This window comes from Grammomys surdaster, unplaced genomic scaffold (genome assembly GCF_004785775.1).
Source record: "Grammomys surdaster isolate TR1022 unplaced genomic scaffold, NIH_TR_1.0 197, whole genome shotgun sequence".
NCBI lineage: Eukaryota > Metazoa > Chordata > Mammalia > Rodentia > Muridae > Grammomys > Grammomys surdaster.
Window position 1 is genome coordinate 2355823 of NW_021604642.1, and position 12052 is coordinate 2367874.

Here is a 12052-nt window from a genome sequence, read left to right on the forward strand (position 1 = left end):
ACTGACTGCCCAGAAAGATTAGTTGCTTCTGGATATGATGTACACTTGGAGGGAAAAGAGAGGCCCAAACCCATGCCCTTGCCTCCAGGCCAAGCATCAAGAAAGAGAGTCAGCTATGAAGCTTATAGGAGGTATAGTCAGACTACCTGGGTGGTCTTTTTAATTGATCCTCAATTGTCTGACCTTGGGCATGTCCTCTTTTTAAAAAAAAAAATCTTGCCTTACTCATCTTCTTTATATGTAAGGCAGGAAAGATAATAGCTCTAACTGCCTTACAGAATTGTCACGAGGCCTAAGTATGGTTAAAAAAAATGTGTCAAGAATTTAGAATAGGTCACTATTATTGTTATTAACAACATTAGCACAGCCTGTTGCAGTGTCACAAATGTCACCAAAGATGGTCAGAGGAAGGAGCCCTATAAAGACAATAGGATAAATTTCCTAGATGTAATAGAATCCGAAGTCACAGGAAAAGTCCAGACTCAATGCATGGAGGTGGTATGCTGGAGCCCCGCATAACTCCAGGTCAGTGAAAAACAACAGAAGAACAAAGCTTCCCAAAGTACTACTTAGTGACGCTCACACAGGATTTTATTTATATAGTCAGAATGAATCCTCAGCATCCCTGAGAGGTAGGTACATGTTTCCTCATTGTTGGCAGATGCTGGCTCAGAGAGGTGAAGCCACCCAGAGCTTTCTACAATACTATCAAAGCAGAGATTGTGTTCTTCACAGCACTCTCTTGCTCGACTCTGGGCCTTTCCCCACACTGCATTCTTTCTTTATCTTTCTTTTTGATAGGGTCCTATATGTCCCTAGCTGGCATCACACTTGCTGTGTAGCTGAGGACAGACCTTCACCTTCTGACCGTCCTGCTCTACATCCCAAGTGCTAGGATCAGGTATGCATCACCACATCCTGTTTATGGGCTACTCCATAAATTCAGTATCCCATAGGCCCTTCAGTAGTCCCTAAAACCTAGGACTTCTTGCAGTGCTAGGCAAGTATATTATCAACTGTGCTATATCCTCAGCCCCTCTATTTTTTGCCCATTGAGAAGGTCGTGCTGGGGTACAGGCTGTGGGAGCCAGTTGTTTAGAGCCAAGCCCTTCCTACAAAGTCCCTGACCCTGCCCGACCTGATTTGACCTCAGCCTGGAGCAAAATGGTGGGATACAAGTCCATACCTCAGACAGGCCAGTCTTTGGCAGGCCCAGATAAAGGACAGGAAATCCCAGGCCAGCTCCCCTGGAGGTTGCTTCTTCTACTACAGGAACAGAGTTACAGCTCAGGCAGAGGTTCCTCTGTGGCGAGGAAGCTGCCTAGTCAGCCCCAGCTGCCTTGGCTGCTGGGTGTGGTTTGTGGAAAACAGGGAGAGCTGAGTGTCAGGAGACCTGGGTCCCAAATCTTGCCTCATTGCAAACAGTTCTCCTCCTCTCCCGAGCCTCAGCTGGGGACTACCAAGGATCACAGCAAAGGGATCAGGGGAGTTACTTGGTCAGACTACTCTGAGAGCACAGAGGGAACACGGAAACGAAAGGGTCCTGGAAACTGAAGAAACAGGACTGGTTACTCTCATCATCGCTTGCCACAGGAAGGAGTGACGGAGTGAGTATTTCTCTCTGGTCTGATTCACTCTCATAGTCCCCACTGTGGGGACTATGTGAATATGCACAGCTCATACTCATTTCTGGCTTCTGTAGTCCCTAAAATACCCCCTTCCCTCCCACCATACCAGTTGCTGAAAACAAACGGCAGAGAAGCAGTGTTCAAGCCCCCCTACCCAGATGACATTATAATTAGCTGAATACCTACTCTCAACAGTCTTGTCATCAAAAAGGTTCCCTAAGGTTCCCCAAGTTTGAGATCTGGTTGGTCCTGGATAGGGTTGTATAAGATGTCTCAACTCAAGGCTTAGTGTCTGTTGGGATCATCAGAGAGGAATTATTGAGGTGGCCATTGAGAAAAGTTCAGAGTGAAAATAAACTGAGAAGAATGTGGCATACCCCACTGTTAAAAGGGCCACAAGCAGTAGCACACAGAGGGGACAATGATGAAGCTGAGGGAGGCAGGTGTGTTGACCCAAGTCTAGAAGAAATATTTGCAGGAGCTGAGCTGTTTAGGCTGGAGAAAGCAGATGGATCTGTGCTCAGTTTTCAGACTTCAGAAACTCAGAGAGAAAAAGGAGGTTCTAGGTAGTTCCAAGAGGTAGAACTAGGTCTCAGGCTTAGAAGCCTCAAGGAGATGTTATTAATGCTAACAGGACACCAACTTGTAGTAATCCCATTGATGGGAAACAACGTCTTGCAACTTCCATTGTTCTAGGATGCTGAAGTCAGGTAAATAGTAACTATACAAGCACAGGGGAGAGAGTCTAGCTTCAGAAGGCATGGGCCTTGTGTCCTCTAAAGGTCCTTCTTCTCCGACTCTGCATACCTACCACTAGGGGAGATGGGGTGGGGGAGAAACAGGCCAAGCCCTCCCTGATTCCCAGAGTCCTGAGATCCCAGGGACACCTTGGGCTTATATTCCCCAGAGGGAAAAGTCACTCATTAACTTGTGGCTGAATGGGTCAGAGGGAGACCTCCTAGGGCAGATGCATACATGGGGAGGGGCTAGGGACCAGATTACCCATGCCTTTGAGAAAACTCCAGGAGTCAGACAGCCCAACCAGACACAGGCTATGGAGATTTAGTGGCTGGATCTGATTGAATTTGTATACCCTGAACCTGTATCACCCTGTGGATAAGCAAAAGGTATTAAGTGGAAACACAGGCTAGCATAGCTGGAAGGGAGCTGGGAAATTCTGAATCCCTGTACCCACCCCACTCAATTTACAGATGTAGAAATAGAGGCCCAGGTACCCCTCAGGTACGCACGCATTTTCCTGAAGTCACTCAGAAACAGAAACAGAGGCCAAGTTCCTGGCTCTGTTAGATGCACAGAGTTCATGACATGTTGATTCCTCTGTTCCTTCTGGAACTATAGAAAAGTTTTTGTGGCCTAGAATTTTCTAAATTGTGTCTGGGTTCCAGCTCTTCTCACTACCGGTCTAGATACAGGTTCTTGGTAAAAAAAACACTTTTTCTTTTACATCCTTAGCCTCTCAGCTCACTGGCTCCAGACCCTCTTCTCCCTGTTCCCCATCTCAGCAGCAACTGGGATTGGACATTGGGCCTCACATATGTTCAGTAGGTATGAGAGCTGAGACATCTCTCTCTCTCTCCCCTCTCTCTCTCTCTCTCTCTCTCTCTCATTTTGAGGCAGGGTCTTGCTAGGTTGTCTGGATGTCTTTTAAATTTACTCTACAGTAAGACAGGTCTTGATCCTTCTGTCACAGCTTCTTGAGTAGCTAGGATTACAAGCTTGTACTACCAGGCTTAATTCTTGTTCTTTTAAGCTGCTGGAGATAGATACCCCAACTCCTTTCTTACTCTAATGCCAAACAAACAATCAAACAAAGAGCCAAAAACACCACCACCACCACCAACAACAACAAAAACCTCAATGACATCTATTCTGAGCATATACATCAAACAATGGAAATAACTGCTTCTGTTTGACCAAACATAGGACAAAGAAGCAGAATTTCAATTGGCTCCTGAAGCTCTCATGATTAGGTATTTGTCAGTATCCCTCTGGGAGGACCTAAAGGTTTAGGATGGGGTCCCTTTAAGGCTTGGAGTGGACAGGGAGTTAGTTAATGGCCATCCTGTAGAGGTGACTTTCCAAGGTGGTTATTATGTGGCTCAATCATTAACCAAGCAGTGGCAGGACCCCAGGCTTGTTGGAAAGGGGCCACTCCTCTCCCAAGGACAGCCCAAGAGCAAGAAGCTGTAACCAGACAGGACATTCCTGGGGTCTTTCTCTCCCTGACAAACCAGCAGTGGCATAGGCGAGGCAGAGGCAGGCCACCCTGCCCACATGGGGCTGGAGGAGGGCTGGTCCAGAAATGAAGGAAGTCAGTACACCCTTAATGGGGAAGGAGGGAAAAGAGAGAGACAGTGAAGGGTTTTTTATCATAAATGAAAGAGGAAGCTCCAAGCTGGGCCTTGGTGATTAGATGACAAGCTGGAAAAGACGCTCATCCTGGATGCATCCTGTTTTGCTTCAAATTGGCCTCAGGGTCCTGGAGCTGGGGAGGGGCCTGGAGAAAGAGGGCAGCCTCCCAGGAATTCTCTCAGGCCTGCTGACCTCAAACTCTTGGGTGGCCCCTGAGCACAGGAGTCAAGTGGGAATTAAATCTCTCTTTTGCTACTTCAGGAATGAAGGCAAGGAGTTTCTGAAATTTCAACAAGAAGCTTCTCCAGGTCAGCCGTGGGATCAGGAGCCCCAGAGGCAGCTAACATCTGCTATTGGCAATGTGGCATCTGTAAAATGAAGGGCTCATGCTCTATAATCCCTCTAGCCTGTGTTCTGCAGTGCAGATCAAATGTCTCCCACTGGTCAGTCACCTTCTCCTCAGTGATTCCCCCTGGTCTGAACTCTAGAGCAAAACGATTGGAAATGTGAATACTAAGCACACTTTTGGTGACACTAAGGGACTAGGTTTGGTGTGATAAAGATATTGTGATGATTTTGTTGCAAGTCCTTTCTCTTTTAGAAAGATATACTGATCTATTTTCAGTTTAATTTGATAACACGGCTGAGATTGGTTTCAAAGTAACAAGAAAAGGCGGTAGGTAGGACTATGGTCCATGAGTCCTAATTACACTGATTGCTTCCCTTTCAAAAATATGTTTAAAATTTTTTATAATATTTTTAAGCCCTCAATGAGGAGTGTGTCAGGCCACAAAACCCCTCGACTGGATGGCGGATTTCCCAATGGTGGATCCTTCATGAAAACTAGCTATCTGTTTGTGGTTTACAAAGCACTTAGCTATTGCTCACCTTGTTTAATCCGGTGAAGTGCAAAGAAGAAAGCAACTGAGGGGTGAAGGTGTGGAGAGAACAACAGACTGGATTTAGACCTCCAATCCCTTGTTCTTTGTTCTGTGACACCCTGGACTGCTAAGGCACTCAACAGTGGATTCTCAAATCTCTGCTTGTGGCTGAGGTAAACAGGAACAGCAAGTGCTCGGTATGCAAGTCCCCACTATGGAGGGCCACACCAGAGGAAACGCAATACACAAACTCAGCATTTTAGACTTGTGACTATGGCATCGACTGGGGACCTCTAATACACTGACTCATACTGACAAGGACCCGTGTACATATAAGCGCATGCACACACACACACACACACACACACACACACCCCAAACCCCCGAGTCACAGTTTATGAAAGCATTAATAAACCCTTGTCACCAACGACTACATGACCAGCACAGTTCTCAAACATCTCATCTGGGGTTGGGGGGGGACTATAAAACTCACTAATGGTTAGGGGTGTCTCTGAGTACTGGAGTGATTGCCTAGAATGCACCAAACCCAGTGTTCCATCCCCACATCCCAAAATAAAAATAAAATAAAATCCCCACCCCCTCCTCGAAGACCTTAACACACTGATGAACACAGGCCTCCTCTTCCAGACCCTGAAATCTCTGACAATCCCACACTGGGCAGCCAAGTGCCCTAAGGCTATAAGGTTTGATCCTACCCAAATTTGTAGTAAAAAAAAAAAGAAAGAAAGAAAGAAAGAAAAGAATCTCTTTTTAAGTCAAGAATAAAATAACTTCTTCTTTCAGCTGAGGACCCTTTTTCCATCTTTCCCCAAGAACTTGCCATTCATGGAATCCACACACTCCAGGGCTGGAACCAGGAGCTTCAGAAGTCAGCTAACAAAAGGCTAAGAAGCATCTCAGCCTGAGATTACCACCCCCTTCCCTTGCTGTTGTGTCCCTGTTGCTACGCTTATACCTGGCTCCAGGTGTCCTGTGCTCCCATTCCAATCTGTAGTCTCCAAAATGGATATTTTAAAATTTCAATACAGATGGAAGGCAAGAGATGGTAGAGGAGGCGATTCTGAGCAAAGAACAATAGCATGCATGTATGGAAATACGATAATGGCATTCATTATTTTACACATTAACTAAAAATTAATAAAGATAAGACAGGTCAGTTTGGGCCTCTTGGTACCCCCGTTCTTTTTCTCATATGCTCCAGCCTTGAACATATTAAGGCCATCATCTTTACAAGACTTGTTGCCCTTCCTTTGCATCCACACAAGGTGCATGGCCACGGCTCCAGAAACCACCTCCTGGCAGCCTCTCATGAAGGCAGAAGGGACCCTCAGACACACACAGAGGCTTGGTATTCTTCAAGGATCCCTTAGCACTGTGGAATGAGGGTAAGTGAGCAGGGGAGAACAGCCTCTGTTCAGTACGGCATCTCTCAGCTCTAACTACAGAGGTTCAACGAGCAGAAATTCCAAGTCCAGAACCTGGGTGAAAGACCAACACTCCGAACGAAGGACCAGCACCAGATACCTGGTGAGATAGCAGCTACAACTTCAGCACAAAAAACTTTATCCCCACTTCTCCCACTCTGCCACTCACCTAGACACCACTCGTGCCTTGGGCTGCCCACCTCCAGTCCCCAGGAAAGAAACGTCTCCTTTTCTTTCCAGGAAGGTGAAAGCGAGAGGAAAACCAGACAGCAAGGATACTGATGGCACAGCCAGGGACTGCAACCCTTAGAGTGGGCGTGGGCGCTGGTGATGCAGCAGGAGTCAAGGTTTGAAAATAGCCCTGGGTGATTCATTACCCTCTTCTCCCAGGATTACTGAGTGCGCTGAGTGAGACCCAAGCAAACTAGGACACCAGTCCTTTGCCTGAACGTCACATCTAAGTGCAATCTCTGGGGTCCCCAAAATGAGAAACCTGTGTCTGAAGAAAAGTCCCACCCCTCCTCACCTTCAGTTTAACATCTCCCACACAGTAGTTTTGTAACTAATCTATCTCCATAACCCGCCAACTGCCTACCTCCAGTCACCCAAAGTGTCTCAGAGACAATCTTTCTTTTCTCACTGGTTTAAAAGACTGGACCCAGGTACCAAGTTAGCCAATGTCCGAGCAGAAGAAACTGGGGCCTTTCTCATACTGAAATCTAGCTGCCAACTGAAGTGCCATTGAAAACACTTGACACTCACGAAAGCATGACCCGCCTGAGGTCATATGAACTGGCGGAACCCCGGTTTCCTGAGTGGTAATTCAGTGCTTAACTTAAGTGTTGGAAGAGACATTGAGACTACCCAAGTTAGAGCTCCCCCAAACTTCCGTCTAATGGCCTTCCGTCTGAGCTTTTAAAAATCTAAACTTATGTAGGACTTCATGGCAAACTGAGTCCCAGCGACTTATCCAGAAGTATTTATTAACTTGCTCTGCGCAGCTACCCTGAGAACAGCTCACTCTCAGGAGTTGTCCAGGTGGGAAGGCAGTGAGGCAAGGGCCGACGGAAAAGTCCATGGGGCTGAAACCTTCCTGGAAATGTTCCCCAAAGTAGGAGGGCAGAGTGGGCAACCACCCCCCAACCCCGTCCGCTGCCCACTGAGTCCCTGGGAAGGCCGCGGCGCCAGTCACGCCAGGGGTGCTCAGGCCGCCAGACCAGCCCTTTTGCGGGGTTCCGATGGGACTGTGCAGCCAGCATAATCAGGGGTCTCTAAGTTTCTATGACTCTGAACCCCGCCCATAAGCAGAGGCAGCCCGGGCTACTTTCCTTCCTGTCTCTCGCGTCCTCAGCCCAGCGGAACTGCCAGGAGAGCACAAGGGCTGGAGCGCCACAGCGGCTAAGCGGGATACTGGAGGTCAGGGCCCCAGTCTGCCTGGGTGTCCCCCTGACGTCGCCCCAACTCTTACTTGGCAGCTGCGTCCACACAGCGGCAGAGGGACAGGAGGCAAGCGCGGGCAGGGCTGCTCCAGGAAGACACGCGTGGAGCCAAGGGTAAAGGTGCCAGCCAGAATTGCAGCTATAGCAGCTGCTTAGCCGTTGTCAACTAGACTATGCTCGCCGCGCAGGTTGGGAGAGAGGGAGCATTCGCGAGTAAGCCGTAGTGGTGCTCCGCCCACCTACAGGTCCCTAGACCAATGAGAGCACAGTACCGTCCCTCTCCCCCCCTCCCCAAAAGCGGTCCAAACGGAGTGGGCGGGACACTGCCAGCCAGCTCCTCCAATGCCTTGAGCCCCTGCCTTTCCCTCAGGTCACTCAGCTGGAGGCAAAAGCCCAGGGCCCTTGACAGAGCTTTGAAAGAACAGAGCTTGAAGGAGATGACCACACAGACTTGTATTTATTGAGTTCTGAATGTGTCTGGCACTGCATGCAGGCTTCAAATCTAAATGCCATGTGCACAAGAGGGTTTAAGTGACTTGTCCAGGACAATTTATAGTAAGCCCAGAAGCCTGCTTCTGTGAGATACATAATTAGTAGATGAAAAAAAAAACTCCATAAATGACCAGGAAGTTGCCATTCCCACCTTATCCAGGCACCAGCATTCTGCAACCTCCCCAGTACCTAACCCTCTGCCCACTCCAAGTCTAAACTCTACTTCCACGTAGAAACACATGGAGAAATTAAGGCACCAAAGTTAATTATAGCAGGAGAGGGCTTCCGGGAGTTCTGAAACCAAGTACCCCAGAAAGTCTGGGGTATGAAACAGTGTTAAGAATTGGTTTCTTCCTTGCCTTGCCTGTGAAGTTTCCAACATAAGCTGACAACCTTAATTTTGCTGCTAAATTGAGTACTCCTATTTAGCCAGGGCTAGGAGTATGCAAGTTCTCAAGGCACTACAACTGTGTTTACAATGACAGAAACCAAAGAGAGGTGACTTATTCTGGGCTACTCGGCAAATCCATGGCAGGTCAAAACTTGCACACTGGTTATTTTCTCCATCTCTGGTAGATGAATGGCATGGAGCTAAGATCTTTAGACTACAGGGACTGCATCCATCTCACTGGCTTGCTAAAGTAGCCAACACGGCAGTTTGCTACAGGTCATGGGAGGTGATGACAGAACCAAGCATCTTGCCTCCACTCTACCAGGCTAAACAAATTTCCCCACCTTCCTTCCTCACAAGAAGCAAAGGAGTAACAAGGAAGTGAGGCAACCCCTAGTATGAACGCTCTGCTCTTATTAACAGAAGGGCTGCAACTGGGATCATGTGACAATTATTTTTTTTTCCAAAGTGAGCCATTTCCTAACAGATCTTAAATGTGGTTGCAGCCTGTACACCTGAACTCATTCCCCAAGCCAAAATCCTACCAGGAGGCTATAATACTTTTGATAGGTAGGAAGTCTTCCTGAGGCAGGGCTAAATATAATATTGTCAGCATGCTTCAGGGTCTGAATTGGAACCAAATATATATTGCTTGTACACAATGTTAGAAAGACTTAAAAATGGAAGACCTGCCATGACCTTATCTATCCCTAAGGACAGAAAACCATGTCAGAGCTGAGTTCATCTGAGACAGCACCGAGCACCAGTGGTTTCCTGGGAAGGTTCACTAGTGGGTGACAAAATGTTAAAAGACACTCAGGGATAACCATGAAGAAATTTTAAGCATATGAAGAACACAAAACCCAATTTAACGTTTAATAGCTATTACTTCTTAGACAAGATTTCTATATAAGCCCAGGTTGCTATCAGTGAAAAAACAAACAAACAAACAAACAAACAAACAAACAAAAAACTATGCCTCAATCTCCTAGCTTCCAAGGTTATCTGTAATTTAGTAGATTGTTCTAACTGGATTAAGATAGTTTGGGTGCTGAAATACCAAAGTCTCTCTGTGTGTGTGTGTGTGTGTGTGTGTGTGTGTGTGTGTGTGTGTGTGTACAGGTACACATGTGTGTGTGGTTGTATACAAGAATGCTCATGTGTGTGGAGACTAATAACTTCCAGTGTCACTCCTCAGGTGCCACCTACCTGCTTTTATTTTCAGACAGGGTCACTCAGTGGTCTGGAGCTGGCTGTCTAAACAAACTAACCAGTGAACCCTGAGGAATCCACCAATCTCCTCTTCCTCAAAGCTGGGATTATAAACCCACTACCATGCACAGAATCTTTTATGTAGGTTTTAGAATAAAACACTGGTCCTTCTGCCTGTTACCTGCTAAATCATCTCCTCAACCCCTCTTTTTTTTTTTTAATAAAAAAAAACTGCAAAGGGTCAAAGCACAAAAAGTACCAAAAATCTAAGACAGCATGAAAACTACAAAATCTATAAACTGCTACAAATAAGTACAGCCCCAGTTCTGCAGTGCCTGACAGGCATAATGAAAAATGTTTTTGTTGTTGCAACACACTCTGCCTTGAGAAGCTCACACCCACATTTTTGGTATGTACTGTCCTTTTTCTTTACGTGCCTTTCTCTTTCCTAATGTCTGCACTTAACTACGCGGTAAAATATTTTTCCTAATAAACACCAACAAAATGTTGCTGAATGAGCGAACACCATAATTGAGGAAAACTTTAGTCCTAAGATTTATAATGCACAGTCATGCCAATTTGAAATAGTCCAGTGGCTATTTTGATGAGTCTTTTAAAAAAACAAAACCCCGCTTTATCTTGAGGACCTTTTGAAAGACAAAAGTGTTTAGCTCCTTCACAGGGGACGACAGCACTTTCAACAGTACCAGCTTCTTCTCCCAGCCTCAGCCCATCCTGCATGAGATGGATATCTCATAATGGTACCCAGAAAGGATGGAGGAAGTGGTACCTTTTCACAAGAACAGACTCTCAAAGGGTTGTAGGGAACTCGGCATGGGAATATAGAAAGAGGGAAATGGATCCTTTAGGGTGAAATAAATAGCTTATGCTCCAACCTGCTACAGCCAGCACACAACTCTCACACAGGGCTTCCGCACATCTCTCCATGCCTCGTTCAAGCCCACGAGAAAAACCAGGTTCTTGGTGAACTTGGGGGACTCCCACCAAGTCTCATGAGAGGGGCCTATTGCTCAGGCTTGCAGAACATGAAATAGTCATGGGTCATATAGAAACTCTCACAGATGCTCATGTCAAGGGTGGTGGACTAAGAAGGACCTTCCAGCATGCCAAGCAGAGGTAGCAGAAGCAGCTGGGAGGAACGCCACGCTGACCAAGAACTCCTGGATGGTAGAGAGGGAGGTTCAGGCTCTAGCCAGGCAAGGTCAGGTTAGGAGGGATGTCAGGGGCTTCTGAACCTTCCCTTTACTCAAGGACACAAAAGTCCTCATTTCCTCAACTTCCAATGCCAAGTAGCTTGTAGCTGCCTCCTGGCACTAGAACTGGTCCCCATTCTGCAGCAAACATGCCCCCTGTCCTGGGCTCACTGGCCCATCTTAAAGGAGCCACAGTCTAACTGCTATGGACAGATGGAGCATATATATTCTCCCACTTCCTAAGGGACTGCCACCTACCCCAAACCAACAGGTAGGTTATCCTCAACAGAGTTCTTGATGCTTGGTGAACCTGGCACAGGTATCTAAAACAGGATGTCTATTGCACTCATACCCACATTTGCCCTGCTGGTCACAGTGTACACAGGGGAGATAAACAAAGATAAGCCTACATCTAACACTACCCCCTCAACCAACCAACACACAGAGACACACACACAGAGAGAGAGCCAGACACGGACTCACATTCCCCCCTTCCCCCCATACACATTCCATCAATGTCTTGATCTGGCCTTCAGCCAGGGCTGAGGCTTTCCAGAGACTACCATCTACCTTGCCTTTCAGGAGCCTGCCATATCACTACAGAGAGGCAGGGGCCAGTCCTCACACCAAGAATGCCTAATCCAAACAGGTGGGTAGCCTGAGGCCAGGTCCCAGAGGATGTAGAGGAAGCAGCAACAGGCTCAGAGGTGGTTTATACCTCTGAATCAACAGATCACCCCAGGAAATTAAATTAGTTCCTATCTCTCTCTCCCTCTCTCTCCCTCTCTCTCTCTCTCTCTCTCTCTCTCTCTCTCTCTCTCTCTCTCTCTCTCACACACACACACACACACACACACACACACACACACACATATACCAACACATCTGGATCAGAGTCCAGGAATCTGTAACTCTCACCTTATCCTGCTTCTTTTGTGGAGAAACTGAGACCCGACAGACTGGCCTGCATGTGGGAT

The 12052-nt window shown here is 47.1% G+C and overlaps 1 protein-coding gene across 1 annotated transcript in view; it reads right to left on the reverse strand.

The window, feature by feature from the left end:
* Stard8 (StAR related lipid transfer domain containing 8) overlaps window positions 1-6596 on the reverse strand; it is a 30441-nt gene extending 23845 nt beyond the window's left edge. The window contains exon 1 of the mRNA XM_028770018.1: window positions 6497-6596. The gene's annotated coding sequence lies outside the window, so the exon portion shown is untranslated. The remainder of the gene's footprint in view (window positions 1-6496) is intronic.
* Between the last annotated feature and the right edge of the window lie 5456 nt (window positions 6597-12052).